The sequence below is a fragment of the Emydura macquarii genome, unplaced genomic scaffold, assembly GCF_026122565.2.
Source record: "Emydura macquarii macquarii isolate MOO-44397 ecotype Brisbane River unplaced genomic scaffold, CSIRO-AGI_Emac_v2 contig_3220, whole genome shotgun sequence".
NCBI classification, from domain to species: domain Eukaryota; kingdom Metazoa; phylum Chordata; order Testudines; family Chelidae; genus Emydura; species Emydura macquarii.
In genome coordinates this window covers 3,622,387-3,647,755 of record NW_027133357.1, presented here as the reverse complement: position 1 = coordinate 3,647,755, position 25,369 = coordinate 3,622,387, and the positions used below count along the sequence as shown (strand labels likewise).

Below are 25,369 nucleotides of genomic sequence, written 5' to 3'. Positions count from 1 at the left end.
AGAAACCCTGGTGGGTCAGAACAGGGAGCGCTGTATTCAAACTGTCGATCCTTCCCCAAGCCCCTCTCCTGGGGCTAGGGTCGCCTGCCTTGGCATCAGACCCATTCTGCCACAGGGCTCCCCTGCCTAAGGGCAAAGTACTTGAGTCTGTAACAAAGCAAACCCCTCATTCAGTCGAAGGGGAGTTTTCCTGGCTTTAGGGAATGGGGAATCTGGCCTAACATTAATTCTGAGTAGGTAAACGGGTGCCCCCTCTGCAGTGTCCACTTCTCAGCCTGGCTCTGATCATACCCTTTGATCCTCCAGCGCTGCAGAGTCCAGCCGAGCTCTTTGCTGAAGCTTTTCTGCAGGTACGGGATAAAAGGTAGGAAAGCCAAGAGCGGGGTAAGTCTGGTGAAGTTTTAAAGCCCTGCTCTTCTAGGACTGGACTACACCGCTGCCACCCAAGTAACTAAATGGGCGGTGGTTCTGGTGCCAGGCTGGGTGTGGAGACTCTGATTTTGGATTGTCCCCCATATCCATTTAGCCTAGGTCAGTAAAAATTAATTTACAAGTGCAAGCAGAGCCCTTATAAGCCAGGTTTAAACTGATGCCAGTGTATACGCCCCCGCTTCACACAGTCTTCCACCAGTGTAACCATGATACCATCGTTGGCCAGTGCACCTGCTGGGTGTAGGCAAATGCCAGGTTACTTCTGGTGCAAGGCTTGTCCATGCACAGATCCTTAGAGGCAGTGTCTAACCCAAAAGTTAAATGTCTCTACACTTGCCGTATCTAATGGATGTGGGTCTGTTTCCATTTTACATTTAAGAGAAAACTATCACTAGCTGAATGCAGCTGACTTGGCTGTATTAAAGTCCTGTGCTGTGGGAGCTGCTGCTGCTGCATATACAGCAAATTCCTCTCCCTTTCTAAGCCAGTTCCTAGCTTGTGATTGCCACTGGCTTTGTCTCTACTCCTGTGGCTGCAAGCTGGGCCTGGGATTGGCTGGCTGTGTCTTTAGCCCTTAGCTTAACCTCTTACAATTGTCCAGCCAAGTGAAGGGTCAGGATGCTTAGTGTGGGCTTGATTCTGATCTCGTAGTGCCTGTGTTGCCTTTAGTGAGGCTGCTCCTGAATTACAGTGGTCTGAGAGGAGAACTGACATACCTAGGGACTCGTAGCAGTGGTGTTGCCAAGTACCTACCTGTTTCTATATTGAATCAGGCCTTCCACAGTTGTAGTGCAGTGTTATGCTTATAAAATAAACAGCAGGATTTTATTCAGAGGGACAAGACAATATGCCACGTTTATTGTGAATACAAAAATTTCAAAAAGCAATTGCCCACACGCACGCGATTTTACAAAGATGAAGTATCGTTAACAGTCTTAGTTGCTCACGTTAATTCACTGGCCAGGTGGTTAAGACACGAGGGAGGGAGCAGGGGTCTGCCGGTGTGCACTGATGCTCCTGGAGGGTGATTGTAGAACCAAACCCCAAGTCCTCATCTTTTCGTCCTCTTTTTATAGGGGTAAGCTCTTATGCCACTCTGTGGATTCTGCTTTGCCATGCTGCATCTGCATCCTGGTGTGATCCTTAATCACCCGTGTTTTGCAAACATAACCAATGTTTTTGTCCTTCGAGGTGGATCCCAGGGTCATCAGGGTGGGCAGTCTTCAGCCATCTGGGTACAAGTTGTTGTTTTTACTCCCTTGAACATCCGAGGTTGGCACCTTTTCCCATCACTCCTTGGTCTCACATACACACATCACTTTATTTATTTATTTATTTATACTTTAATTTTTTAACATTTACTTAAAACTTGTAACTGGAAGACACACGTGTCCTTTAGAAACAATAAAACATTTCTTTTTATTTAAAACATTTCCTACTATGACAAAACATCCTCATTTCACATTGAATCTTTCTGTTTCATAACACTTGCTGATGTTACTTTAAGCAGTGATCTTAAAACATGTGTACTTTAACAATAACAACAGTTTCACGGAATGATCTTTGGTAACTTTACAAACAGGATAATCAATGATCAGATATTAGTTTTGGACAAACAGATGGTGGTTTTAAACAAACTTATCAATAGTGAACAGATCACCCTACATACCCAAAATGCAAAGCCTCACAGAAACTGCTGTGGTGGTTTGTCACGTACCAAAAGAATAAGGGTATTTCACATAGAATCAATATAACAGAATCAAGTTTTGGGCCTACAACAGGAGCAGTCTTAATGGGGCTTTCTCACTGATTGCGTAAGTGTGCTGCTGTTCTTCTGCTACGTACCAGTGGTGCATAGATGAGGTCAGTGTATATGATGCCACTTAATGCCCAACAAACTGCTTCTCTTCTCAAATAACTGTGGGTCTGTGCTGCATCTCCCTGAGTCACCTTCAGTTCGTATTGCGCCATGTAGCCCAAAAGGCTGCCAGCTGACAGTGCTAGCCTGCTTCTTCATTCCCACTCTGCAAACTTGACCTCTTCTGCCATCTGTGATTCAGGTGGTAGGTAAACTTCTAGCCTTTCAGAGCTGAACTGAAAAGCGCAAAATAGCACCACTCACTTCTTCCAACAAGAGGAGACTCCTCACAAATCCACCTTCCAGCTGTTCCTCTGGAAAGGCTTTGCACACAGCCTGTGGCTGCCTTGGTGGTGTTTGCTTAGTGGATGGAGCTGTGGAAGCCAACTGTGGCACAAGTGTTAAGTAACATTTCTCTAATCTGCATAGGCCCGTGAGCAGACTGGAGAGCCTGCTTTTCAGCAGAGCTGGGCGTGAGATCTGTGGTCATGCTCTCCTCCTCTTTAAAATAAGAGGTGACTAGGTACCTGTGCTGTGTTTTATCGATTGCATCCATGCTGAATTGGAGTACCCAGTAAGCTGTGATGCCTCACCTGGCTCTTGGGCCAAATGACTGATGTTTTGTTTGTGCGGTGGTGGTGGACTCTAGGCCCTAGCTTTCTTCTCAGTGCGAGGTATGAGGGAAGGGACTGTAGATCATGCGGGGGAGCCTCACCTGGGGTTATGACCCCTCCTTCAGCTGTGCATAGCTGGCAAAGTTGGCGTTGCACACAGCCCTGAGCCCTCTCCTAGACAACATTGGGATGGGTCCATTGTCATTGTCTGAAATCAGAAGCAAAAGCCCTTATTACTTATCCTAGTGTTGGCCATATGAGGAATACACAGTCACGTAGCCACTGCCTGGATGTGAGCTGTGCCAGTTCTTGCAGGACCAGAGTCTGGTACCTTCCAGGGAGAAGAGGGGATGGTGCTGAGGTGATAAACAAGTAGCCAGCTACAGCCTGACCTGCCCCTTAAGCAGGGGCAATTGCAGTGTGGCCTCAAAGGGAGAAGTAGCACTGCAGCTTAGTGTTCCTATGTATTCCCACCAGCCCACACTGACAGGCCCTAGGTTTTTTTTTTTTTTTGCCGGTGGAAGCTGAAAGCATGATTGTGTCCCCTGGAGCCTGCTGCACTAGGAGTTAGATGCTATTAATATTCAAAGAGTGCTGCCCAGCTCCTGCTACCCAAGCTGTCCCTGATGAAACCCAGACTCTCCTCCTTCAGTTCCTGCTAGGCCTGTGCATCTCCTGGACGCAGAGGATTAGCGTTGCCTTCCCGGTTTTGACAGATGTGGGGTAACATCTTCCATTGCCGGACGTGAAAGGGAAGGTTGTGTTACAAATGAATGAATCTCAACTGGCATCTCTCCCAGTGTACAGGCCAGGAATGGGTGGCTCTGAGCATGGGTCTTGGTGTCTTGGAGAGAACAGCAGCTCTGCTGGAAGGCCCCAGGAATAGTCCTGGTCCAAGGAAAGCCCTGCCAGCTCCCAGGAGTCCTTCATGGAGGGTGTGTATTCCAGGAACAGGGCCAAGTGCCTGGTTGTGCAGTTCCCACCTATAGGGTGTAACTGCCTGTGCCTGTTTAACAAGGGATGTGAATTACAAGAACATAAAGATGATGGGCCTGGTAGCATCCTAAACCATGCGGTGGAATTGCCAGGGGCACCTGGAGTGTGGAGGTGTGGACTTGGAGTTTCCTTCTTTGCAGGGGAGGACCCCAGTCCTGCTTATCCTTCACCCTCCAGCCACTCTCCTCTTCAAAAGTTTCCATCCCATTGTCACCCCTCCCACTCCTCTCTGCCCCGCTACTTCCCTTCAGAGGGCTGCTCCTGCTGCACCATTCCTTCCAACCCGCTGTGCCTACTGCTCAGATTTCTACTCCTGTCTCTTGGGAGCCTTCCTTCCGCCTGAGCAGTAGCCATAGGGGCGGTAGAATCCCTCTTCTCTCCAGCCTGCTCAGTTGGCTGTGGTGCTGGACTGGCCCCTTGCTCAGAGAAACCCCAACTTTTCAAATAGTCCCTGTCCCTTCTGGTTAGGTGGCCAGGGGAAAAAAAAATCATTTTTCAACTTTGTGCCCCAGCCAGGGAAATTCCTGCTCCTCCTTCCAGACTGAGAATCCATTGACCCAAGGGACGGGGTTTGGTTGACCATTGAGTCATTCAGAGTCGATGGCCCTGCTGGGGGGAAAGCCCATTGTTCCAGTAGGGAAAAGTCAATCACCGTTGGTGACACTCAATGGCTCTCTCTCTCTCACTGTTAACTCTCTTCAGATGTCTTACATTGAAGTATGACATCCTCAAAGGTATTTAAGCTCCTAACTCCCATTGAAATCAATGGGAGTTAGGAGCCGATCTGGGGCTTCAATAACTACAGTAGTTTGATCTTGATGGGAATAGACTGGCTTTCAACACTACCTGGATGCTTACCCCAGCATGGAGGTTATGGCATGTAGGGAAGGTTACAGTGAATGGTACAGGCACAAAACATGAGTTCTCAAAACAATAGGGCGTCGACAATTTGAACCCTGCTTCTCCCCACCTGTCTGGCTATGTACGAACGTTACATGGTTGTCAGGATATAATTTGTGCCCAGAATTGTTTTAAAGCGGCTAGTAACTGACGTGAGAAACATCGTGGCCTGGGTTTTAAAAACAGCCCAAGGTGGGGCAGCATTTTTGCACTATGGTGGTGTGCATAGCCACTCGGACAGTCTGAGCTGTGTGCGCTCCCTTGGATCTGTGTTTCAGCCCTGAACTAGAAGGTTTCTATGATGCTCCACCAAGGGGAAGGGGGAGCTGCAGGGGGAACGGGGCAGCAATGCAAGTTGCGTGTTTTCCATTTCCTGTATTTCTTTTCTCCTGTTCTTGAGTAGCACTAGGCCTGATGTCTCTGGGCCGTACACGTGACTTGCCTGCAGAAGATCAGAGTCTTAGCGTCGAGCTCTGAGTCCTAATGAGACGTTCGGTTAGCTGCTGGCCACGTCCAATCTGGGAACAGAACTCAGATCTGCTGAGTCAGTTTGCAGTGAGGACTGCCTGAATCAGAGAAATAGAGAGCTGTACAGGGACCTTCTAGTCCGACTTGAGCTTTTTAGCTGGTTTGCCTGGTGCCTAGTGTGTTTTATTTGGAGTGTGTCTGTGTAATTAAGTTCGTTGTAACCAAACGTCGGCAGATGTGAGGAGCCACGTGCTTGCAATTATACCCGAGGGCTTCACTTCAGAGGCACCTCCCATGCTGGGAAACGCGGCTGTGTGCCCCACCTCAGCGAGGCTTGCACAGCTTCTCTGGACACTGCAGATCTTGATCTTATTGTTCCTGTAGCACTTCAAAGCACCGCTGGAGATCAGTGTCCCGTAGGGCCGGGTGCTGTACGCACACCTTGGGAGAACCACTCCCTGCTGTGGAGAGCTAAGCCACACAAAGGGTGGGAGGCAGGCACGGAGAGGGGCAGTGATTTTTTTCCCAAGGTCACCCAGTCACAGAGTTGGAAGTGAAACCCAAATCTCGTGAGTCCCAATCCAGTGCTGGGTGCATGAGGGTCAAGGTAGCCAAGCTGGAGGACTGGGTCCCTGGTGCTTCTGATGGGGCAGTAGAGAGGGACTATAGGCTTTCACAGGGGAGCAATGCTTGTGTCTTTATCCATGGGCTCTGAGCACTTACAGCTTTCCAGCCTTCCTTGGCCAAATTGTCTCTGCACCTTCTCCTTCGAGGTGAACCGGTGGAATAGCACGGTCACCTCTCCATTGGATTGCTGGGCTCTCCGGGGTGTCGTGGTGCCCTGGCTCACCCCTAATCCTAGGCCCTGTGCATCCCCCTAGGACTCCCCACATCCTTCCTTTCAGTTGACAGAAAGAAGCAGTGAGACCACACTGGTGCCCCACATGGGAGCAGGGGCTGCTCTATGGACAGCTCTATGTATTTCCTCTCTTTTTACTCTCTCTCCTCTGCTGAATCACATGCTCCATTGGTGGTGGGCAGAAGGCCCAGAACCCTCTACACCAACGCCCAGAGTTGGAGTGTTTGGATGAGCGGGACCCAGCTGCAGACTATGCCTGTGTCAAGCCAAAGCCCAGCCTACAGCTGGCAAACATGGGTAGCTTGGGTTTTGCAAAATCTCCCTATGCTCTTCTGGGCTCCATCCCTCGCTCCACAGAGATGCCTTGATTCCATCCCTCGTGCCACAGCTGCTCCCTTTCATTAGAGACTCTACCTCCATCACTCTCTGCAGGCCTCCGCGGGCATTTACCTGCCAAAGTTCCTGCACTCCCAGGCATGACTGAGCCCTTCATCTCCCTGCTCTGGGAGTTGGCAAGGTGAACCCTCCAGAGATGCTCCCTGTGGGCACCTGGACACTGGTCTCTCTGCAAACCAGTGAGGCCACGCTGCTGGGATGATCTGGCCGCCCATCAGAGAACTTGCTGCCACTTCATTCCTGCCTGCCGCAGCCAGGTGATCAGCGGCCTTTGTTCTTGCCGACGGCATGGCAAGGATTCCAAACCTAACAGCGAAGCCTAATTTACAGGCAGCTTGAAACAAGGCTGGGGCAGAACAAAACACGTTGACGCAGATGGGGCAATGTTCAGGGGAGCTGCTTTCACACGGCTTCGCTGACGACACCTGAAAGCTGCAGCAGCTTACTGGTTTAATAAAATCAGTACAGGACGATGCCGCCTTTCATGTAGGGACAAATGTTTTTCGGCAGGGAGAGGATGGCTTTCCTATTCATTCTGCAGCAAGCAAAGCAAATCCCAGAGCTAGGCACCTGTGTTCAGAAAGGAGGCGGAGAGTGGATGAAGGAGTGCTTCGGTTCCTATGCCGGGAGAGAGGTGGGTGGGATGTTACCTTCCAGGAATTCTAGTAGAGGACATGACACAAGGGGCACAGAGGCTGCTGCACCAGCACATGCTCATGGCTGTGTCTTAAGAAACAACGGAACATGCAGCAAAGAATAATACTGATTGCACAGAAATCTCCAGGCACCAGGGAGAGTCGGACTGACAAATGTTCAGGACAGATGCAGGCTGATGACGTGGTTGCGTCCAGCCACCACGCAAACCCAGCTCTGACAGGTTTCCAGTGTGTTCCTAGGCCTATTGCACGGCAACCTCCAGGCACCATGGAAGCAACGCAGAGCTGATTGTAGTTATTGCACAACTCCATGCACAATGCAAGCTCAGCGTGACAGCCTATACTAACCAAACCACCGTGTGCCGACACCATGGAAGCTCAGCTCAGCTCTGCTAAAGTTGGGGAGCATCCCTAGAAGCAATTGCACTCGGCACCTGTAGCTACCATGGGAGCTCAACTCTGGCTAACAGGCCAAGTGCCCCTGTGCTGATTGCATAATCTCTAGGGTGTGAGCAAAGCCCGACCACTGACGGCGTCTCATGGAAAAATCCTTTCCCTCCCCTGTACCCAGTGGAAAGAGAGGTCAGGTTGGAGGTTGCCTCCTGCTGCCCCAGGGGGAGACTGAGTTGACCAAGTCTGTGTTGAGACCTCAAGAAGTTGCTGGCATTGCCTGTGCAGCGGAGGCAGGATGGTTCCCTAGGGGCTGTTCCAGCAGATTGTTGCAGATAGACTCTTCTGAACACAGGGGAGGGTTGTTAAGAGCCTGGGATACTTGGGACCAGCAGGAATGGCTCACGCTGGAGCCTCCACCTATCAACGCACTTCCCCACCACATGAGCTGCTGAGGGACCAGGAGTTTGAGTTACTTTTCTGCCATGCTGGTGCCTAGCCATGGGAGCCTCTCCAAAGAGTCAGACACTGGGGTGGTTTCTCTGTAGCCAGAGTTTCTGTGGCCTTGAGATCTTTGAGAGCAGGCTCTCATCCCAGTGTTCAGAAAATAGCCCAATGACACGGCTTTGGCTGCCTTTAAATATACCCCCTGCCTCTCATGAAGTACTGTGTAGACTAAGCCAGTAGTCCAGTGGGCTCTGCTATATCCCACAGGAGAGCAGGGTTTAATTCCCAGAGTTGGACTCACATCACCTCTCGTCTCTGCTCGTACAACTCCAGCTAATGCACTGCAGGGAACTCTTTGGGAAAGGGAAGCTAATAGGCCTTTTCCATTGCTTGTTTCTGAGGTTCAGGCCTCCACAGTTGAAAGTCCCCAGGACATGATGTCTTGAGTGCTGGGAAGGGGTTTACCTGGGCATAACCCTCCTATCCCATTCAGGCTTTCAGCAATTAAGGCAACTGGTTGAAGAAAATGCAACAGTTTTTAATTTTATTTCCTTAACTCATTCGTAACACTGAAACCTAGCAGAGCTCTTCTATAATCAGCAGAACCAGCCACCCCCACCACTCACTGAATACTTAAGGTCAGCTTTAGACGAGATTCTTGTCACAGACCCAACACTACAGGTTAGCTCTTTTATTTTGGAGGATTTTGCTGTGTGTGATGAAGTGAAGCTCTTGTAAAGCCTGGAGTGAAAGAAAGAGAGCTGATTGGCTGAGTGGACTGTCAGTCACTCAGAGACGGAAGGAATTTTCTTCCCAGCAAAGGGTTCTGGGTAGGGAAACCCTCTATAAAACTCCCTGGTTTTCAGCTGGCAGTTAAGTTGCTGAGGGAAGGGTCACTGAGGGAAATTTGGGCCTGTTAGTGGTGTTATGGAAGGTAATTTTTATTATTTTTTTTCAAAATGCCTCTGGACTAGGTCAAGCGGCTTTATTTGCCACACCGAGTGTCCCTGCCCCTCGGCCATTACATCAGCCGTGCTAAAGGAAGAAACATTCTTTGCACATTACATGTCATCGAGGCTGCAACCTCTTCACAGTTAGGGTAACTAGATGCCATTAAAGATCTCTCATTTGGACCCACTATGACTGGGGCTTGGAAACTTGGTCTGCTAGATTGACTCTGAAAACACTGGAGAACACTTCTGCAACCACAACAACCTTAACGCTGACCCGAAATGTTCTTTTGTTCCAAATTGCAAAATACAAACACAACGTATGTCTGAAAAGAAAATGTGAATGATAAAGGTAACGTGATGATGGCACAGATTGATCACTGTCAATTGCCAAGTACACCTAAATCCATAATTTTATTGTACAGCAACAATATTATAGACACTATTAAAGTACATGGTATTCTCAAGAAACAGAAGTATGTTACCCAAAATACAGTCAGTTGATAAACTTGTTCCTTTTAAAATATAAGTGAACGTATTTAAAATAAAATATTTAGAGATGGAACTCAAGATAACAAAGACTGCAGTATAAAACCCTTACCATTCAGTGTGTTAAAGTGTTGCTCTCAATCTTTCCAGTCTACTGTACCTCTTTCAGGAGTCTGATTTCTCTTGCATACCCCCAAGTTTCACCTCACTTAAAAACTACTTGCTTACAAAATCAAACATAAAAATACAGAAGTGTCACAGCACACTAGTACTGACAAATTGCTTACTGTCTCAGTTTTACCATATAATTATAAAATAAATCAGTTGGAATATAAATATTGCACTTACATTTCAATGTATGGTATATAGAGCAGTATAAACAAGTCATCTGTATGAAATTTTAGTTTGTACTGACTTTGCTAGTGCTTTTTATATAACCTGTTGTAAAACTAGACAAATATCCACTCAGCTAGGTGTATCCCATGGGGTATGCGTACCCCTGGTTGAGAACCGCTGTGTTAGAGTTAAGGTTGCCATGTTGAAATAGGCCTCTCCTTATGCTTAGTAAGTAAAGTGTTTATTACATGGGTAGTGTAATTATTCATTTTCCCTGATCTTTTTTTAAGTGCTGCTTGGGTTTTATATATGATGTGATAGTTGGAAACATAACTGTTGCTTAGCAACCTTAACTAGTGTTTAAAACAGGGTCACATGGTGCAAAGCACCCTGATTCCATTGACTATGATAGATCTGCACCTGCTTACAGCAGATGAAGATCTAGCTCCAAGATCTTGCTTTAGAGATGGGAACGATCACCTAGGTTGTCTGGTGCGTCCTCTGGGACAGGGATTCTCAAACTTGTCTAGAATTTAGGATGGGTCCAACCTTTCCACTCTCCATTACCAACCACCCTCCTTCCTAGTCACATGGACCTTCTCCCTTCCTACCTGCATCCACATACTGTCCCTTTGGCAGTGGCAGCAAATTGCTGACATAGATACATGAAGCTTGGTGAGGATTAAATGGATCTGAAGGGTCTTTGATGCAATGAAAGCAGCTGGAGGTGAGGAGGAGACAGTGCCATGGGACTAGCCAGTTCTCTGCAGACCACCAGCACGGGTTCCATGGACCAGTTAGTAAACAACTCCCAATGCAGGAAGATTTCCTACGGCATATTCTCCTGCATGTTCACTGGACCAGTTATAAGTAACTGAAGCAATTGAGCTTCCAGCGCATCACATGGGAGTCGGTTCCTTGTTTTGAAGATCTCGCTGCTACAATAGGAAACGTTTCCTGTGCTCAGCTTCATTCCAGCTAGAGAGCCCTCGGTCCATCCACCTCCTCTGCACCAACTGAAACTATTCCTCTCCGTCCTTGGTAAGGGCTGGCCCTAACAGTCTTGGTACTCCAAGAGAAGCTCGGTTATAGTATCCTCCTCTTGGGTCAGACGTGGCGGGGAGAGGGGCTCTCCTGGGAAGGGAAAGCTGCAAGGTCTGACCACTTCAAGGGAGAGCTGCCCATAAAAGACTCCCCTGCTCCTGTGGATTGGAAAGCCAACGCATTAACTGCACTGATGTATCAGTATGAGGGAGCCAGGACATGAGGCTCTGTCCCCGGATGTTGTACACAGATATAAGCACAGCCAGTGGGTGAAGGGAATGGAGACTTGCTGTGGGTGGCCTGTACTGGCACATGTAGATGTACAGTGGACTATTTAATGTTCATGCATGTGAAGCCAACAGCAGAGAGGAGGGCTGTCAGGGAGTCAGATACAGCTTTCTGATTCTCAACCTGGGGGCTGCTCTGACCTATCCTAGCTGGCTATAGTCCTTGAGGCTATGTCTACACTGCAGTGAAAGATCCGTGGTGCAGCCTGTGGGGGAGGAGGTTCTCCGAATCCAAACATCTATGCTGCAATGTTTAGCTTCGCCACCCAAGCCCAAATCAGTTGCTCTGGACTCTGAGACTCAGTGCTTTGGGGTTTTTGTATTGCAATGTAGATGTACCCTAAGGGACTGTCCACCAGTTGGTGATAGCTGGAGCACATTATGCTTTGGCCATTGTCCCCCTTTGCCCCTTCCCTCCATCATGCCCCCTGTTGCCCCCATCGTGTCCCGGTCTGAGAGGAACCAGAGCAGTAGAAAGGGAACGAGCAGGGGTGAGAATTTGCCCCTTTTTGTGTTTTTAAAAACTCATGGAACTTCGCTAGCAAGAAGATTTTATTTTTTATTTGTATTGCACATTTCACTGTCTGTGAGCACAAACATTCACACACACATGGAAAACCGACTGCAGTAGGGTGTGTGTTGTGGATGCTCATTCACCAGGCACTAGATTGAAATCCACCAAAGTCACTCGCCATCAGCCAGTGGCTTCCGGTTCGTAGTGAGCTGAGTTGAATTAGACCCAGCGGCCTTGAGGTGAAAAGCTTTATAACCCATCCTTAGGCCTCTCGCCTCATGCTGCTCTATAAATGGACAGAGACAAATGAAGCAGGTCCATACAGGCTTCATTGGTGCATTTTGTAATAGATAATCCCCAAGCCTAACAATGAACGCAATGTCTAAAGCCTTCTAACAATACACTGTTTCTTATTCAGCGATCCTGCCCTTTGGCGAGGGAGACTGACGCTGGGTACTAACTAACCCCTACTCACTAATGGTACGGCTCTTAGGTGTTTAGATCCCTAACTCCTGTTAATTTCGGTGGGAGCGAGGTACCTTTAAAAATCTTGCTGGAAGTGCCTACCAGGAAAGTGAATGGGAATTTGCCATTGACGGTGGAATGAGGACTGGGACCCAGGTACCCACCAAGGCTCTGATCTAAATCCAAATCAGTGGGGCTCTTTCTACTGACTTCAAAGGGCTTTGGTATCCAACCTCTAATTAAGCTGCTGAAAAGGTCATTAGTGCTGGCATTGTAAGATCCAATCATGAGCTTACCCAGCATGGTGGAGAGAATCCAGGGTCTTCACAGAGGTCCATAAACACCTGCTGTTCCTATTCGGGCTAGTGGGAAATTTCCGTTGGGCTGGCAGTAGGCTTAGGATGCATGGCTCATATTGGACCTCCAGCCATGAAGCAGTGACATAAATATGCAGCCAGATCTGATTCCATCCAATAGAGAGCAGGGGCACTCATAGCAGCCAGCATGTTCCACTGCTCTGGGGTGCTTGTACGGGGCATTTGTAGATGTGTCTGCACTAGGTTCTGGGCTCGTGCTCTGATTGAACCCCAGTGGTGCAGGTTTAAGGGAGCAGTGGCTCGAAGTTTGGATTTGATAATTGGGCCTAAAAATTTACCCTAAACTGTTTTAAAAAAACCTGTGAAAATTCATAAAATCCACAGTAACCTCTAATGTTGATGGGGAAAGGGGACAAAAAGGAGATGAGAAAATCCTAATTTAGTCTAAACAAAAGAGCCTACTAATATGGTTCAAGGATTGTTGAAATCATGCTTGGTAAAACCAGAAAATGTGCAACTGAAAATTAATGAACCAAAATTCGTGTCTCAGATATTGGGTTTAATTAGTGGACAAAAAAATGTGCAGATGGGCTATTCCATGCACCACTCCCTTTAAGGACCCATAAAGGAAGAGGTTTGGGGAGGAGACTATGAAAGAACAGATGGAGGCTATTGGAGCAAGTGTCACCATGTTGACTGTCACCTCCACTGTCTCCTGAGACCCCAGACCACGTTTGTCCTAATCCTGACCAGACTGGGCCAGAGAGAGGGATCCAGATGGGGATTCAGCTGGAGCTGGTAGGGGTGGCGCTACCAACACCACCTAAGATGAAACAGGATCTAATTCTAACAGCAGCAGCAACAGCTGCTCCAGCCCATCCCAACCAACTTTTTTTTTTTCCTCTTCAAAACAGACAGTTATTGCCATCTAAGAGACTGTCAAACAAGGGGTGGTTTTTCCTTAAAAACTCTCTCCATCTGTTAAGACAAAAGCCTTCCTTAGTACTTCACATTCCAAATGCTTTACTTGTTTCTTTTTGGTACCGCTAATAAAAGGTTAAAAGAATTTGTAATGGTGTGTTTGCCATGGTGCTAAGCAGGCCGAGCTCTCTATATATGAAACCCCGAGGTAGGACCAAGTAAACCTAGACCATCTCAGACTCGGACAAGTATTTGTCCAATCTGGTCTTAAAAGCCCCCAGTGATGGGGATTCCACAACCTCCCTTGAAATCTATTCAGAGCTTTAATAACAACCCTGAGAGTTGCAAAGCTTTTCCTCATCTCTAACCTAAATCTTCCTTGCTGCAGATTAAGCCAATTACTTCTTGTCCTACCTTCAGTGGATCAGTTGATCACTATCCTCTTTATAAGACCCCATAACATATTTGAAGATTATCAGGTCCTCCCTCAGCATCCTTTAAGATTGAACATGCCAATTTTTTTTAACCTTTCCTCATGGGTCAGGTTTTCTGAGCCGTTTATCTATTTTGTTGCTCTCCTCTGGACTTTCTCTCCAATTTGCCCTCACCTTTTCTAATGTGTGTGGCCTGGAATTGGATGCAGGACTCCAGCTGAGTCCTCACCAGTGTGAGTAGAGCAGGACAATTACCTCCTGTGTCTTACACTAACGCCTATTAAAGGGACACTCCGGAAAGTTAAGCTGAATTAACTAAAGGTATGAAGTTAAAGAGCGTTAAATACCTGTGTGGATGCTCTCATTCAGAAGTGAAGTTGCTTTAGGTTGCTTTAGCTTAGTTTCCTTTGAAGGGAAGTGAGTTACTGTCATTTCTTTGTTTTCCATTCAGTTTATTCTAACCAAAGAACTTCACCTCTGTGCTCTCAGTTGTCTGGCTGTAGCACTGCAGCCTGGTAAATATCATAACAGAGTTACTGTTCTGTGTGGGCGGAGGTGGTATGGCACATCCCCACTCAGCCCCTAAAGTGTGTTGCTCCTTCCAGAAAGTCAGTTGTCTTGGGAAGAGAGGGAAACTGCCCCTATACCTTCTTCCAGTAACAAAGAGAGGTTGTTCTGTTGTTGACTGGACTTGTGCCTATGTCATTATCCTGGGGTCTCCTTTCTCTGGCAGGTGTTTCCAACATCCAAAGGGAGAAGATGGATTTTCTACCAAAGAAAAGAGGAAGGAGCATATTCAAGAGTCTGCACACAGCTGCAAGGAGATGGGGAAAAAGGTGAGATGATCTAGAGGTGATGCTAAATGATGGAGATTTTGATCTAGCAAAGCACAGGATAAAAGCTGGTGTGATGACTCTCTTGGCTGGAATGTCAGTGGAATCCCTGATGGAGAGATGAGGTGGTGTTGTGTGTCAAAAATATTCTTACGTGACTTCGTAGTCTGTTGACTGGTAGGTTGATAGAAGCAGGAAGAATCCCTGGAATAATAACCCACATCGTTGGGGTGGGGTTTAAGACCAGGATGGATAAACACGTGTCATGGATTGTCTAGGTTTACTTGGTCCTACCTCAGTGCCATGAATTGGACCAGGTGACCTCTCCAGGTCCCTTCCAGCCCTTCATTTTATGATTGTGTGAATGCCTACTTGGTATTCACGTGTGCAGTGGCAGTTATTTCTTTAACACGGCTCAGTGGATAGAATGGGGAGGTGGGATCCAGGACTGGTGAGTGCCGTTCCAAGATTTGAAGATGACTGACTCACTGTGTAATTTTGGGCAAGTCGCTTCCCTTCAGTGCCTCAGTTTCCCCCATTTGGAAAGAGGAGATAATTTGTGTTATCCACCTTTGTAATGCAATTTGAGACCCATGGATAAAAAGCGATATATTTGAGTACCGTTACTAATTTTCTTTTCTCTTAGTGTTCTCTTACATACTTTTACTAGCAATATTTTTCTGGTTTCATGGAAGCTTTATTGACGTTAATATGCTTCCATGAGAAGTCTTGGTTTCGTCAAATGTGCATTTTCTGATGGAAAATGCCCAACCAGCTCAGTTTGGTATTCCTTGTGGAGAGCACTGCTACCTCACCCCTGAACTAGGCGCTCTGCGCCACCATGCACTGCTGCTTCAGGCTCTGAACTGCAGACGCTGCTTCAGCCCTACCATCATACACAGCCCTGGGGATCCTGCCCTGTCCCCATCACTGCTTCTGCTCTGCAATGGCTGCCCGCAGGTTCATGGACTGAGTTACCAATGAGTTCCTAACTCCCCCTATGAGCCGGAAGAAGATCTCCGGGCTTTGATAGCTTGTAAATACCCGTGGCAAGCCTGGGACTCATGTGACCTTGGTTCAGTTCCCTGCTCTGCCACAGATTTTCTCTGTGACCTTGGCCAAGCCACTTAATCTTTAAGCTTCACCTCCCCAGTTGCAAAATGGGAATCGTAACATTCCTTTCTGCCTTGTCTGTTTGGAGCATGAGCTATTTGGGGCAGGGACTTGGTGTCTGTATTGAATCCAGCACGCTGGGCCCTGCTCCAGGCGTTCCATATAGCATCCATCTCATGCACCCAACCAGGCTATGGGACCTGAGCAGGGTTTATCCTGCTGCAACTCCCCCCAGCTCTGCTGTGCTCTCAGTGGCCCCTCTCGGGCAGGTGCCTGGATGGCTTGTAGTTGCCTGGGAAGGGAAGATGCAGGTGCTGGCTCCCTCAGGGCCTTGCTGACCGGGGCTCAAAAGGAACAGGCTGGGGTGGCGGGGGATCGAAGGGGGCTTATAGGAAGCAGGAGCAATGTCGGGGAGACTGCCCCGAACTCTCCCAGTTCCCCCTCTGACAGTCCCAGGCACTCCCAGTGCCCCCGCCCCTCAAGCCTTCCCCCCTCTCAGTGCCATCAGAGGGGCTCTCCTAATGTTATGTGCTTCAGTGCTGTGGGTGAATCTGGGTGAATGTCGCCTCCAGCACATGGGACCACGCTCATTCACTGTGATAAAAGCGGGGCCTGGTGGTAAAATGTTTGCACACGGCTGGCTTAGAGCAGCGAGAATAAAATCCCACCCAGTCGTGCATCAGGCTGTGCTCTACTGCCAAGCCATCCAGCCAGCTCCTCTGGCAGGTCCACGTGGCACGGCAACGGCACATTGTTCCTAAGGGCAGGGAGCAAAAGGGCCTTTTGTGAAACATTTTGTGAGGTCGGGGGCTGAGCCTGGAAATCTGGTGGAGGGCTGGAATGCCAGTCTCAGCTGTTCTTTCTCCTGGAAGATACCAGCGAGCGAGTGGGTTAGGCACTGTCAATTCAGGAGCGTTTGACAAGTTCCAGCAGAGAGGTCTGCAGCGTTTTGGGAGCAGTATCGGGCCAACGAGCCCTTTGATTGTAATCATGGTGTTGGCAAGAGTCCCAGAAACTCAGAACAGAAATGCTTTGAACAGGCCAGAAGCACAAGGTGTGTCGCCCTTAGTCTGTGGGGTGTGGAGTGGTGACTCATGGCATTATCACGTTCTGCTCCGTGTGTGTATGTGTGAAAGCATCCATCGGTGCTAGGCACCTTCGGAGTTGGCCAGCGGCTGCTTTTCACCCACCAAACTTCCATCGCTCACATCCTAAGCTCTTTCTTTTGCTTCCTGTCTCCTGCTCTAGAGAATTACATGCTCCACCCTAGAACAGCAGATGGGCATTTTGCTTAATGATATTTGCAGAGACCTAGATTTGCACCCACCTGTTTGCTAAGGCACTGCAGCAGGGCAGGGGTTGAGTCTCCACTTCTTCAGCATTGCCTGTCCGGTGTCAGAGCGCAGATGGCACCTCTAATGCAGGCCAGACCTGCCATTCTCATTGAGCTGCAAGGACACACCTTTGTTTAAGATGCTAAAGGATTTTGATGGCCTTGATTCTTTGGGCTCCCCCATCTGAGGATCTGGTCCATTATTTTTTGAAATCTTCCCTGCTTACATTCAACAGCCCTGATCAGCAGTTTTCCTGAGGTTATGAAATAAGGCAGATGCCTAAGTGTTACGTTTGTATTATGCTGCAGCAAATGACTGGAACTGTGTTGATCTGATAACGTTTCTGCACTGTGGTGAGTTCAGCGTGTACTGTGCCTGCACAGAACTGGTATTATTGCTTTGCCAGGGGCAGTGTACGGCAGTGCACAGATGCTGGCTGATGTTGACAGCTTCTCGTCAATATAATATTTGCAAAATGACCTGGCATTGATTGTCACCTCTCCATTGGCACAATAAATAGGGCAGCAGAGGACAACAGTCCCAGCCTATTTCACTTTCATTTGGTAGCTGGATGTGGAAGCTCAGAGAGTGATATAGCACTAGATGGAAATGAGCAGTATAGACATGAAATCTTCCTCCAGATAGTTACGCAATGCAGCCAATCCTGGACTGCGCTGCTATTTCTTTTCTTTTCCCACCTACAGCTCTGCCAATACTCTCGCTGGTCCTGATGCGCAGCGTCCTGCTATTGCAGCCCTGGGCTCCCCGCACAGAACAGGGGAGCACTCGCAGAACTGACACACAGCCCCCTTGCAGCTGCCAATTCTAGGTTCCCTTTCCACAGCTCTGTCTATGCAACTCTCTGGGACCACACACAGCTCTGCCGATCCATCTCAATTTTAACCTGCAGCTGCCTCCTACAATTCTGACTTGAACCTGTCTTTAGCAAAGAATGCTAATTAACTTTGTGGTGCAGCGGACAAGTGTCCTCTAGGAACTAAAGGGAAAAGAAAAGTGTGTGAAGTACTCATAGCTGCACCTGACGTGCTCTCGGTATGAACACTGTGTGTTTTCTGGCTGTTTTGACATTGATCCTGTCGTCGTGAAAAGGTGAAATTTGTGGTGCTTTTGTAGTCAAATGACTGTTCTCACAAAGTGTTTCAGGAGGCATGAAAAAGGGCAGAACAAAATGGTGACCAAGTCCCTGCCACTGTTTCCTCACCACTCTATACAAAGCCCGTCAGCCTTATGGGTGACCTCAGCCAGCACTTCAAGTTACGCCTCCAGCCATGCAAAGCCAGGTCGCTGACCCCCTGTGCCATTGAGATCCAGTAAGACGAAGCCTCAATATGAAGCACGTAAAGCCTCTGTGTTCTAACAATCTCCGTGCAGAAATGCAGAGGAGCTTGTTCCTCCTGAAGCATCTGAGCTCTGCACCTGTGCCTACATCTATCCTGATTAGTGCCTCAGCGGTGGGTTTCTTTCTGCTTCTGCTTCTGCATTTGTCTGTTTCACACTCCCTTTCCTAGCACCGGAGGAAACTTCCCCCCCAGTGGAAAATTGGGTTTTTGACACAACAAAAATTGTTGCAGTAAGTGCCTGGTTCCCTCGAGAATGTTGGTCTTTTTGATTGAAAAACCGACAAACCTAAAACTGAAAAATTGGCCGGGGGAGGGGGAGGAATAGGTTTTGGCAGATTGGGGTTGAAGTTTTCAATTTTTTAATAAGACAACTTTTTTCCCCCAGAAATACCCTCCCTAAATTTTCTGACCAGCTCTGCTACTTATGCCTGTATCATATATGTATCTGGTACCTGCATTTGATATTCTTAGTGAGAGGCTGTAGGTCATCTTCGTGTAGGAGAGACCTTTTGAGGATCTGGGCCAGGATCCCATGCATTTTCCTTTCAAATGCATGTAATACAGAGTAGAAGTAGGACTGGTTCTGACTCTAGAGGTGTCTCTCTTTGGGGTGGGCTCCCCAGAGGTGCTCCAGTGCTGAACTTCATTAGCATTACGTTAGCAGAACTAGAACAGAGTCTAGAGGCCCTAACCGAGAGCAGAGCCTCCTTGTGCTAGGTGCTGTACATTCCCTGCCCCTCAAAGCTTAGTCTGTGTAGACAAAGGAAATGTTATCATCCTCTGACAGAAGGGGAACTGATGCAGAGAGAGAGTAACTTGCCAAGGGTCACACAGGGAGTCCGGAAGATCCAGGAACTGATCCCCACCCCCTCCGAGCCCTAGCTAGTGCTTCATCCTCACAACGTACTTCCTGTGAGCAAACACCAGATCTGAAATCATCTCTTGGCCCCATAGGGTATGTCTATGCTGCACTGTCAACCCATGTGGCTCAGACTCAGGTTTGAGCCCGAACCTCACTTCTGTCCATGCAGAAATCAGTCTGACTCGGGTCAGGAACCTCTCTGGACTTGGGGCCCATGGACCCTGCAGAGGGGGTGGGACAGAGCCTGACTCCTGCTGAGACTCTGGTACAAGCCCTGTCATTTTGCAGCTCCAGCCAGAGACCCGAGTCAGCAGTTCGGCATAGTGCAGTATGGACGCGTTAGCATGGCAGTGAGACCTGGGTCCAGCAATTGAAACCCAGGTTTACAGTGCAGTCTGAATGCTCAAGCCCGGGCTTGGAAACACCCAGTCCACAAGCACAAGTCCAACAGACCTGTGTTTGCAATGCAGTGTAGACATACCCACAGAGAAGCCACCCTAGGCACTTGGTGTTGGTGCTGGATACGGATCTAATTCAGAGTAGGGAAAAGAAAAAAACACAAAGTGAAGAAACAGGCTGTGTGGGGAAGGGACCAGTAAACAATTGCAGGGGAGGAGGCTGTCAGTCAGGGTAGAGTTTTTCTATCTAGACACAGGTGACAGCAATGAATCTGCAAGGGGGAATTGGAAGGTGTCACTCCTAGGATGAAGTTTCCCGAGTCTTTTCCCTTCTTCCACCTCCCACTCCATCCACTTGATCTCACTTCTCTACTGCCCGAAGCATTTATGTAATGAGTTTTAAAAGCACAGTCCCATCAAGATCAGCAATAAACCTGCCTGCCCTGCAGCTCCTGAGCTGAGAGCGCTGTGCTATCGGAGTGGGTGTGTGCAGACAGAGGGCTGTATATCCAGTCTGACGGAGGGCGTGCCGGCTCACACGCCAGACAGAGGAGCCTGGGGAAGGATTGCGGAGAAGCCAACAGCAGAGGGACGTATGGCAAGGAGGGATTCTTGAGGTTTAACCCCAGATCAAGAATTGTTACTGTGTTGTTTTCTGAAGTGCAGTCAAGTGAAGTTCCACTCCACTCATTCGATCTGCAACCATGCTTCACTCTCCGCTGAAAACAGCCCTGGCTTATGAGTGTTTCCAAGACCAGGCCAGTTCTACACTGGCCTTGCCCTCCGATCACAAGCTGAAAACTAGGGGCACGGGAAAACAGAGAGTCCAGGAGCAGGTGATGATGACTGTGAAACGACAGAAGCAAAAATCCTCCCAGTCGTCGGGCATTGGCCACTCCAACCGAGGTAAAATCCCAGCCGCTGCGCTTTGAGTAGTAAGAGATGCACATTCCCCCTCCCTGGGCTAACTCCGAACCCACAGTGGTTTTGTGCTTGGAGTCTTTGTAATTGATGCTCTTGTTGGGTTTTGTCTATAAGAGACAAGCTAGCTGGTTTTTTTGGAGTTGCCTGCTGGGATTTCTCTGTCCAGGGGAAAATGGCAGGGAAATCTTACACTCTCTGGAAGGGCTAGCACAGGAGTAGGAGTCAGGACATCTGAGTTCAGTCCCTGCCTCTGCTGCCGTGTGATTCTGAGCAAGCAACTTTAGCAGCTCTGTGCCTCAGTTTCCCCATCTGCAAAATGGAGATCAGACCCTTCTCACAGGGATGCTATGAGGCATATTTAACGCAGATTCATGATGTGCTTTGAGAGCTTCAGATGGAAGATGCAAACGGTTTGTCCCCTGACTAACTAATGTATCACTTTCCAGCCAATGATATATTTGCCCAGCTTTTCTCTGCATATTTCCCTGCAGTTTGGATTATTTGCTAAATGTCTTATGACCTGCTGCTATTTATCTGGGCTCACAGCTTTGTGCCCTTTGGCTGGCTTCCTCCCCCTCTAGCCGAGGCTTTGGAACAGTGACTGTAAGCAACCCAATGCATGGTTTCCTGTAATGGCCCTGGCAGGCTCAGAGCAGACGGCCAAACATGTGCTGTCTTTATACAGGGGACAGCGTGACAGCTCACCTCTGAGGACTTTAGACTGGTGGAGAGCCAGCACTTTGTAAATCACAGGAGACATTCTGTGCATAGGCTGGTTTGCTCTAATAATCACCATTCTGTCAATTTGTTAGCACCTAAATGGAGATGAAGGAGGACTAGGAATCCCTCAGCATTTGAAAGGTGAAGATAATCTCCTTCTCCCAGCCTTAGTAGTATAACTTTGTGCCTGAGATCAAAGCGCTTTCATGGACCTGACCCCCCCCAGCTCCTCACTGAAAAGCAGCTCAGCTGCATTCTCCACGTTTTACAGGCAGGGTTAGTGAGGTACAAGAAGCAAAGCGACTCATCCGTGATTACACAGTGAGTCTGTGGTAAAGATGGGGAAAGAACGGAGGAGCCCTAGCTCCTAAGGCAGAACCTTACCCCAAGATTGTCCTTCTGCATTAGAGTTTCCCGGATGCTTTGCTTCATTGTTCTTCCTTTGCGGGAACTGTAGAAATGCTCTAGCAGTGAGGGGGGGAAAAAAACAAAAACTTGAGAACCAAACCTTGGCGCCCCCTTTGCCGTGTGGCATGGGCCGTGTGCAGGGAAGGGCTCCGGGATTGGGTCATCCACCTCGGTGATCAGCTGAGCCGCTTTGGCCATTCATCGCACCGAGTTATTCCGGTCTTGGTTGTGCTCATGATTGCCAGTGGCCTTGCGGTCTGGATTTCACTCCTGCTGTACCAGCAGCAAAGCGGAGACAAGTCCTCCTGGGGAGATGTCCAGTTGTGATGGGCATGGAAGGACGGTGAGAGGTGTTAGCAGGAAGGATGTGTGCTACTGATGCTGAATGAGACGTGAAGATCTCTGCTCAATCCTTGGGGATCTAGACTGGCTTATCAAGGCTGATACGTTTAGGTGGAATCAAATATGAGACGGGTCAAATGTCCTTGTGCCTCTTACAAACATTCTAGGTTACAGCGACACCGACTTCGAATGTAGGGCTGGCTTGAGCGGAGAAGCGGGGCTGCATTGTGGAGTTTGGTAGGGGGTCAAGATGTTTATACGGTTCCACCTGGCTTCCTAAGCCCCGTCAAACTATTTCCTTTGCGTGCCTAGCCCACTGCTGCTCGGGCGATGTAGCAGCTCAGTGGAGGAGTGTGTGCATGCAATACCCCATACTATGCCAGGATGTTAGTGTGTGAATCTATGACTACTGTGTTTGTGGACCCTAGGGCTTTGGCAGTGAAGAGGGCAGAGGCAAACTTGTGACAGCTGAAGGCTGCAATCACAGAGGCAAGTGGAAGATTTGGTCATGTGTAAATCTGTTCCTAGCTCCTCTCACTTTTATTGATTTAGGCTTTTGTGTCTCAGGACCTGATGGAATGAGAAACAAACTAGGCTGATAAGTGCCGGTTGAAGAGGCAGGAACTTTGCCAGTTAACTTTGCTGGTCAGTGCCCCTCGCTGATGCTATGGTCGCTGTTCATCAATAATACCTCCACTGTAGGCAGAAATGTTTGCAGGTGTTGATTCTGCCCCACACCTTTAGCTTCACGCTGCCCTTTGCCACAGCTCTGCAGGGAAATCTGCATATGGCTGATAGGCAGGAGCAGGTGTCATTCAAAAGATGTGTGGAGAAACTGGGCAAATATTTTCATCCTGAAAAGGAATCGCCCTTGAGGATTTGATCCAATAAACACCTTGATTTTTTCAAAGTGCGGCGTTCCCCCCACTCCAGTGGATTTCAATGGGGACTTCAGAGCGCTCAGTGCTTTAGAAAACCAGGCCTCTTATTTAAGTACGTAGGCGCCTAAACCTGGGCTTCACATCTGACTGCTATTGTTGAAAACTTGGCTAACTATTGGTTACTGTTGGTAATCACCTTTGACATTCTTGTCCAAGATGTTCGGGGAACATTTACTATGGGACACTTTTTGCTTCTAATTCTTCTGCATGCGGTGACTAAATAGTATTTCATTTTATGGCACCCAACATTGTGCTGTGTTCGTCACATGGCATAAATTGCACAAGGTCCCAGAAGCTATAGCAGATATCCCAGAGTTCCCTGCAGGGGAAAGGGGCTCTCAAAGCAAAGTCAGTGGAAAGGAATTGGATTGGAGTGGGATTTTTCAAAAGAGCCTAGGTGACGCAGGAGCACATAAAAAGTCAACAGGGCTTGTGTTTCTAAAATGAGGTGCTTTTTGAAAATTCCACCCCAAGACGGTCTGATTCCGAGCGAGCAGGTGTCTTCCTCAGCAGCACCATGATTGCAACTAAGTGACCCCCCTTGTGCAGAGAGGCCAGTGAATGAGTGGGCGAGGGAGAATGAATTGCTCTCTCATCCTGGGATGAGTTCCTACAGCTCTCACCACTGGGGTGGCGCATGTAGGAAACTTACCCTACTGCTGCTCATGGCCAATCTCTGTTGTGGCTGGCTAGAGAATTTTGCGTGCTCCAGAGAGGTTGCATCGATTTTTATCTTTATTCCTTTAAAGCTGTAACACAGGCCATAAAATTTCAGCCCGTTCCCTCCTCATTCAGCCCAGTAACTTGAGTTTGGCTAAAACACGTCTTCCAGAAAGGCATCCAATCTTGACATGAAGGCTTCAAGAAATGGAGACTGCACCACTGCCCTTTGGTAGTTTTGTTCCAGTTGTTAATCACCCTCCTTATTTCTCATTTTAATTTGGCTGGCTTCAGCTTCCAGCCATTGGTTCTTGTTGTGTTGCTCTCCACTAAATTAAAGAGATTAATATGCACCCATGCCCTTGCTAGGGTGTGGGTTGCTGAGTTGTTAGTTTGTGTGGCAGTGGTTTATGCCTGTGGTGTCACTTTGCATTTTTTAAGTAGGTGATTTTTACTGCATGGATACGATTTAAAAAACCTTCTGAGTCTGCAAAGAAAGTGATACACTGCTCCATTGACATAGCTTATCTCCTCCGGTATCCCTCCCTCAGTCCTTCTTAGCCCTGCACTTTTTCAAGGTTGCCTCTGAGGAATCTGACTGACTTCCAGTGATGAAGGGCACCCCCTACAACTAGTCCTTACTCAGAGGGTAGCCCCACTGAAGCCTGTGGCGGCAGGACACAAGGTTTGCAGGAGCAGACCCTAAAGACGTACTTTCTTTGTTAGATAAAAGCTGTTTCTAAGGAACGACAGAGATCCCTGAAGCACTCTAACCAGCCGCCCGCCCTTTCCAGCGACTGTCTATTCAACGGCACCTTTAGACTTATTGCATACAGATGCAGGCTAGAATGCTGTGGGCCAGATCTCAGCTGGCGTAAATCACTATAGCTACTGTTGACTTCAATGCAGCTATGCTGATTTATGCCTGCTAAGGGTGTGGTCCTTCATATTTTGTCTCTCTTTGCCACTAGGAACCCTCTGGCTTAGTCCTAGTGCGTGCATTTTAAAGATCTACTTAACTGCTGGACTAAAATAAATGGTGTACAGCACACGTTGAACTATCAGGTCATAATACTGCTGGTGACAAGTGTACGATCTTCAGTGAGCAGGACAAATGGATTTCCCAGCAGCAGTAAAGAGTTCCATAAACGCGCCTCCTTTTTGGACTTCCTTTAGTACTCCCCCCTCTTTTTAGTCTTTTCCACCCCTTGCCATACCATTTTCCTGGAGACTTTGGCCTTCGTTCCAGATCTCAAGATCTGCAATGCACAACAGGCACCTCCACCTGCAAGGGCAGATTATGGGAGACCTAAATTCTCTTTCCCTCCTATCAGCTGACTGCCGCTGTCCAAGCTCCTGCCCCCAATAAACCGAAGCATCAACTGCTGAATTAGTACAGGGCAATTCGAGGCTGATACTTTACACTGATTCCCCCCCCCGGGAAATGATTCTCTCTGGGCTGGAGGCTGAATCCCTCATCTGGTTCTAAGATCTGAGGGGCACAATTCCATGAGAGTAGAGATTTCACACCCCAGACATTCAAGAGCATAGCACACTTGGTTCTGTATATGCAACAGGAACTCTCAGTAATAAAGCCAATAGTTAAATCTAATATGAACAGCCCACTGTCCATGATGCAAAATTCCTTGAGATTCCATCACATAGTAATGGCACTACACAATGAAAGCAAAGGCATGCAT

At 48.3% G+C, this 25,369-nt stretch overlaps 1 protein-coding gene across 1 annotated transcript in view; it reads left to right on the top strand.

Annotated features, from left to right (window-relative positions):
- The window catches only part of PKP1 (plakophilin 1), a 76,844-nt gene that overhangs the window by 7,093 nt on the left and 44,382 nt on the right, over nt 1-25,369 (top strand). The window contains exon 2 of the mRNA XM_067531621.1: nt 14,507-14,609. The gene's annotated coding sequence lies outside the window, so the exon portion shown is untranslated. The remainder of the gene's footprint in view (nt 1-14,506; nt 14,610-25,369) is intronic.